This window comes from Prionailurus viverrinus, chromosome X (assembly GCF_022837055.1).
Source record: "Prionailurus viverrinus isolate Anna chromosome X, UM_Priviv_1.0, whole genome shotgun sequence".
In the NCBI taxonomy this organism is placed as follows: domain Eukaryota; kingdom Metazoa; phylum Chordata; class Mammalia; order Carnivora; family Felidae; genus Prionailurus; species Prionailurus viverrinus.
This window is the reverse complement of record NC_062579.1, coordinates 50,540,701-50,548,021: the sequence shown is the minus strand read 5'-3', so window position 1 is coordinate 50,548,021 and position 7,321 is coordinate 50,540,701.

Here is a 7,321-nt window from a genome sequence, read left to right as displayed (position 1 = left end):
ACAATGTCTTTCAACATCCCTGCAGCCAGTGAGCTCCAAGCTGACTTTCTGACAGTGTTCCCTCTAGCCACCTAACTATGAGGACCCAAAGCAATTTTCTAAGAATAACAATAAATAATAACAGCCGCCATTTACTATGTGTCAGGCATTGGAGTCCCTTGAATAAACTCAGGAGGTGAACAATGTTATTATTCCCATTTTACAGATGAGGAAACTGAAAGGTGAAATCACTTGCTTGAGGACACACAGGCAGGAAGTGGTAGGGCTACATGCAAACCCAGATCGGTCTGTAACCAGAACCCAGATTCATAATCACTATACTCTCCTGCCTCTGAGAAGGCCACAGTGCTGTGCTCCAAATACCCAGCCCTCTGATGAGCTACCTTAAGCTCAGGATAAGACCCCAGGACAGAGGCTAGACATTCTGCTCTGCAGACTGTCCACCATAAATATTATCTCTCTCAATGGAGCTGTTGATAAGGCTGGGGCATCAGGGGCTTCAAGGCTGGGTTATCTGGAGAAAGATCCTGGAGTGTCACAATTGTGAGTCGCTGATGCAGGGCAGAGCCGTACGCTTGGCTGGAGAGCTAGGCAGAGGGGAGGGCTTATGTGGATCAAAAGGGCCTAGGAGCGATTCTCACAGAGAGGCCTGGAGGGGTACCCATGTGCAAGGGCAGTGTTCTCCTGAAAACAGTTCTGAATCCCCTCCAATGTGCAAAGTTCTCTGCCATTGAGCCAGGCTTGCAGCCATTTCTGTCTGGAATGCTTTCAAAGCAGGCGTTACCAATTGCCACTGTGGCCATTTAAAAACTCAATAAAACACCCCTAGAACATCTAATTTAGGCAATATAGCTTCCTGGTGAACCCTCCAAGATGAATTAGTTGCAAATTGCACCCCCAGGTAACTAAATGATTTGACCTGCTGTATTAAATTGCTGGAGAGAAACCAACTGAATGCTGGGGGCTGTCTGCCAATGCTGATGATCTGGGTTTTCGGGTAGTTGATCTTAAGGTCTGCTTTCTGATAATAATTGGGCAGTAGAATCAATTGTCTGCTGCAGACAATCCTACAGCATGGCAATAAAGCCGTATCAACAGCAGAGAAAAAAATACTGATCTTTCTATTCTCATTTGCAGGGGGCCCAGCCAGGCCTCTGCTTTGCCCAGAAGTCACATGGAGTCATTCAAACTCAAGCTCAGAAGAAGTGGGGTGTGTGGAAAAGGCAAAATCCATACACCTCTCAAATGTGGTATCTGATTTCCAGGAGACCTGCCTTCCCTGCTAACCCTGCATTATATGTTTTAAATGCAGAGTGTTTGCTAGACAAGATCTTTCAAAGCTTTAGTATTGAGGGCAGGGAGAAGAGAGGAATGAAGAGGAATAATTCCAAAAGATGATCCTAGGTGGTGAAACGGTTAAGAGCTACTGGCACTGAGTACCTTATATAGCTTCATGAAGGTGGTCACACGTGAAGTGTCCCTCTAAGTCTCTCCTGCCGACCACTCCCCCTCAACACACAAACCCTGCCTCTCCAGGTGCTTGCTTTGGAGATGGGTTCAGAATAAATACCTGAAAAGGCAGGGTTTGTGTTCATATATGCAGGATTCTTTTTTGATGGGGGTGGGGAAAGGGTCATTCCAAGTTGAAGAAACTAAGCCAGGGCTGGGGAGCAGGTAAGTGTCCTTGAAATTCTGAAAGCAGTCACTCAGTTCACAAGGTGATTTGTGGTGTGAGGAGAAGGACAGGTAAGAAAGCCTTGAGTGGCAGCTTAAAGAATTTAGACTTTATCCTATAGGTACTAGGGAGTCATAGACTGTTTTAGGGGCACAAAACAGCTGAGTGGTTAAGAGGCCAAACTCTGGAATCAAACAATGTGGATTCAAATGCTTGATCAGCAGTTTACTAGCAATGTGAACTTTGGGAAGTTGCATAATATTGCTGTGCCTCAGTGTATTCATCTGTGAAATGATAATGATAGCAGTGATCCCATGTAAAACTGTTGCAGAAACTTGATACACTATGACATGTGAAGTACTTAGAACAGTGCCTGGCACATAGTCACCACTCACTTGGTGTCAGTCTGTTTCATTATTAGCAGATGAGATGATAATATTGAGTGCTTCCTCTACTCCAGGCATGGATGTAAATGCTTTTACATCATGCTCTTGGTTCATTTCCACAGCCCCATGAGATAGGACTGGTTTTTATCCCCACCTCACAGAGGAGGAAGCTGAAGCATAGAGAAGGTAAGCAAATAACCTGGGTCTGGAGTTTAAGAAGGTCATCCTGGCCTCAGGGTGTAAATCATGAATTACAGGGGCAACTGGGCAGTAAAGTGGGACTGGGGAGGATGCAGAGGCAGGGGTTCAAGTGAGAGGCTGTGGAGCCAGGGCCATAAGAGCAGCAACAGGAAGAAAACATAGGGATGAGAGAGACCTGGGCCTCTGCTTCCAAGGCATAGATAAAGATCCCACAAGACCTGTGTGGACCTCTATAAATCTTGAGGTGATTGTGTCCCAGAGGCCTCATGGTTCCCTACAAAGCACAGTGGGTCTCAGACATCACCAAGGGGTAGGACACTAGGACTGAGCAGCCCCATGTTTTAGCCCTTTGGCCAGGATCATCCCAGACAAGAAATGGAGTCAGAAGTGCCATTGGAGCCAGGGGTCACTGACTGAGTCAAGTGTTAGCCATTCTCCTCATCTGGAGCCCTCAGTTTACCAGGCTATTAATTAGGTAGGTGATTCCAAGGTGTTTCTGAATAGTGTTGAGCGAAGGAGCACACAGAGGAGGTAAGATCAAGGTGAGAGGCAGAGGAAAGTGCCAGGTGGGAGAGTGAGGGATGGGAGGCACACTCCACTGCCCTTCCCTTCCTTAGCAAAGTCAAACCACTATCTGGCCATTAGGTACTGATAAAGTCTGTGTGTGCCCCACCACTGAGGGGGAAGGGACAACAGGGGAAAATTGTGCCCCTGACCCACAATGGCTTGTTTCTTCTCCTGGCTATTGAGAATCATGGTGGGAAAGGAGGGAGCAGTTGCCAAATGGATACACACCCTAAGGGAGAGCTGGATGAAAGCAAATCCTTTCTGACCTTCAGTGGTGACCACAACCCCTTGCCCTGTGTTCCTATCCCACTCCAAGGAAAGACTGCTGTCTTCCCAGGCTCCTTGGTGAAGTCTAACAAACACAAGCAGCTATACCCTTGTCTGGGTGTCTGTCGGTCGGGTCAGAGGATGGTGGCATCTGTCAGTGTCTCACATGTAGCTGTGATGGTAAAGCTCTCTCTTTCTCTCGGAGCCATCCGCAGGATGGCAAATGGCAAATGGTTTTCACCTGTGTGTTGGAAGACCTGGGGCCAAGTCCCATATTTACCACCACCTTCCCACATGAATGAAGGTGAGTCTTTTCTCCTGTCTGGCCTGTGGAATTCAACTAAAAGGTCTCAGCTCATTCTTTCCTAACAATCCAACTGTAATCCAATGGAAGCCTGGAGATCTGGTGTCATGGGCACTGACTCTGTGTCATATCAGTGGGTCCCATCTTAATCTAAGCATCCAGAGACTGAAATCATCCTTAGCAGATCAGGGTGGGGTGCAGGAAGAAAAGAAGCCTTGGAAGCAGAAAGCTCTGAGTTTAAAATCTCCGTTCTATCATGTAAAGCCTCTGTGATGTGGGCAAGTCCAGAAGCTTCTCAGATGTGCTATGTCCCTGTCAATAAACAGGGATAATATGACCCCCCCTTGTAGGAGATGGTAATGAGAATTTGATGAAATAATATATCCAGAGCACCCACAACCACTCAGAAATTGCCCTCCCTGCTCAGCCCACCACACACCAGCATAAGATGCTCCCTGGACAAAGAGCCTAGCAAAGCAGAGGTAGATAATGACCAGGGGACTGACCAAGACTGGGAAGGTGACTTCTACCTCCACAGAGGGCAGAGGGCAAAGAAGGGAACTTGGGTGGAGGTGGAGAGGGGCAGAAAATGGCTGAGGAAGGGGAGGTGAAAGAAATGGGGAGGCTCTGAATGGGAAGGAAGGGAAAGGGGGGCAGGATAAAGGAAGTTTATTATTCTTCCTGCAGACCAATCATGGGGCTCCTGGAGTGTCGAATTCCAGCTCCTGCAGCCAGATGTGACCTGTTCCTGTTATCATGGAATATTAATCAGAGGGGCCCTTGGGTAATTGGGGAGTTTTGATTAGAGAAATAGCCTTTACAATAATAAGCAGGCAGGAGCCTGGGGAAATCTACCCCCACTCCTGGTTGCCCACCCTTAAGCTCCATACTTCTGAGGCTCAGGAACCTGGACTGAAGGGTTTGAGGAGTATGGAGAGGGGGATGGTATCAAAGCTGGCATGAGGATCAGAGTTGGACCTGGGGGGCTGCTGCAAGGACAGATGGCTACAAATGGGACTAGAGACTGGGAGTTCCAATGGCCTGGTGCTGGCCTGGCTTCACTCACCTCCCCATCAATCATCACATTAGCTGTTCCAAGGCCTTCCCCCTTGCTGGGCCCCTCCCAGCCAGCCCTCTGCCTGCACCACTGCCTCAGGCTCTGGCCCTGCTGGGACCCCAGCTCTGTTGCAGGCTGCACATGGCCCCTGGGCTCTGTATATTTAGATGGTTAATGAATCTTCCTGTTTGGCTGGGGCCAGGCTAGAGCTTGAGATGGAGAGAATGAGGGCAAGAATGAGGAGAGTCAGCACAACTGCCCCAGCCTTGGAGACCGTCTGATCACAGGATACCAGACCCAAAGCATGGAAAGAGCCCAGGCAGTTCAGCTCAAGGAATCCAGAAGATCCCCAGCCCCCAGCCTCACCCCCAATTCCCCATGGCACCATAATTTAAGTACACAAGACCCAGGATGTAGGCCTAACCCTTGACTTGCCCCTTCCTTGGGCCTCAGCTGCATCTTCTCCATGTTGAGGGCATTGGACTAAATTTCTTTCATCAAACTCACTCAGCACCTACTGTGTGCCAAGCCCTGTACTGGGCCCTATAGATTCAGAGAGAAAAAATATATAGCATAACTTTCACCCTTGAAGACATCATGGTGTAATGACAGAAGCAGTCATGTAACTATCTCTCATTGAGATAGTAATCATCATAATAAAATGAATTGAGTGATTATGACATGCCAGGCCCTGTGCTGAGGGCCTTAAATGGCATCTCTTTAACAGCCCAACACTATTGATAGTATCAGAAGTCCCATTTTCCAGATGAGAAAACTGAATTATTGACAGGGGAAGAACTCAGTAACTGTGATCTAATGTGTCAGGGACACCCATAGAGCTCAGAAAAAGAACTGAGAAGGTTTCTTTTTGCAAAAACATTTATTTATTTATTTTGACAGAGAAAGGAGAGAAAGAATCTCAAGCAGACTTCATGCTTAGCACAGAGCCTGATGTGGGGCTCGATCTCATGATTGTGAGATCATGACCTGAGCCGATGTGAAGAGTCAGATGCTTAACTCACTAAGCCACCCAGGCACCCCAAGAACTGAGAAGGTTTCTGAATGGAGAAGACAATTAATATATGCTACCTCAAAACATGTTCATTGTTACTGGAGGTGTGTGTGTGTGTGTGTGTGTGTGTGTGTGTGTGAGTGGATGGTGAAAACTTACCAGAGAAGGTGGCTTTTGAGGTTTCTCCCATTTTTCATTATTAGAAAAACACTAAAAATATGTACAAATGTGATGAAAATCCTTTACACAGGCCCTTAACCCACATTGGAATTGCTAAGTGAGAGGGTCTGCACCTCTTTTAGGCTTTTAATATGTATATTATTATCTAAGTGGCCTCAAGAAAGGCTGCAATGACTTAGACTTCACCAGCCTAATAAGTGTAGAAAGAAGCCATTTAGTGTAGCTTCTTTCTTTTCAATGGTACCTGGAAGCCCCAGTGACACTGCTGAGGATCTCAACAAAATAGGCTCTGGATCTCAGGTTTTAGTTACCGGGCTTCTCCTCAACAGGCTAAAACATGCTTCTTGATTTCCCAGAAGCACTGAAGACAACTACCAGAGTGTTCCTGCTTCAGAACTGGACCTCTGGCTGCTGGAGCCTGGCTGGGGATGGGCACAGATGCTGGGTGGGATAGACACTTGCTTAGGCATTCATTCATCAGGTCTTTGCTCAGCACCAGGTTCACTGCCCCAAAGGAACACACATTCTGATGAGAGTTGGTGGCTCCTTACAACAAAGTTCAGTTGGTGCTTTTACCAAGCAGTTTTGCTCACATGGTTCTATTCCCAACAGATGAAGAAGAAACCCAAACCCCAAGAAATAAATTATTCAAGTGTTAGTGGCAGAGTCAGGCCCTGAATGCAGGCCTCCCGACCCTGAGTCCAAGCTCTTGTGGGGGCACAACAGACTAGGTGTTCCTACCTCTGGGCCTTTGGGAGCCAAGGCCAGGCCAGCCAAGCCCTCAGGCTGGGGCCTGGAGAGCTTGCAGCCTACCACCGCTGGACTCGTACTGGAATCATAGTGACCCAGGCTGAGGCTGAGGCCAGGGCTGGTGAGTCCCTGATTCATGTGGCCACACAGAGACCAGCCTAGAGCAGACATGGATGCCTACAGCTGGGTGAGAAGAACCAAAGGCTGCCTCAGGACTCAAAGGTTAGTAAGTAGCACTTATTGAGTAATTACCAGGGCACTGTTCTCAGGGCTTGTTATGTGTGTGTTCACTTAATCCTCACTGCAATCTCATGAATACGGTTGCTATGCTCAGCCCTATCTTATGGAGGAGAAAACAAAAGCACAGAGGGGTTTAAGTAACTTGCTAGAGAATTCATAGCTAGAGAGGGGTAGAGCTGGGGTGTAAACCCTGACAGCCTGACTCCAGGGCCTGGGCTCTTAATTACCACAGCAACCAGCCTCTGAAGCCACATGGCTGACATCGAGAGCACAGGCTACAGGGCCCAACTTCACTCTCTCCCCTTGCTGGCACTACCACCTCACCTCACTAGTGTGGCAAAGTACCTAAGCATTTAGGCTCTGGATTTGGGCTACTTAAGTTCAAATCCTTGCTCTACAACTGTGCTCATGGACAAGGTACTTTCCCTTTCTGAGTCTCTGTTTCTGTATTGGTAGAACAGGGCTAATCATAGTCCTGCCTCAGATAAGGCTCTCCTTGAGACCTCATTGAGACATGAGGTGTCAATGGAGTAATGCATGTGCAGTGTTGAGCAGTGTCTGACCCATAATAAGTACCCAATAAATGGTCACTGTTATTGTAGGGTAATGTAATAAGTCATTGACTCTCCAGATTGGCTGGACAGTAATGTAAGCAGGCAGGGTCAGGGACAGAGCCCTGGGA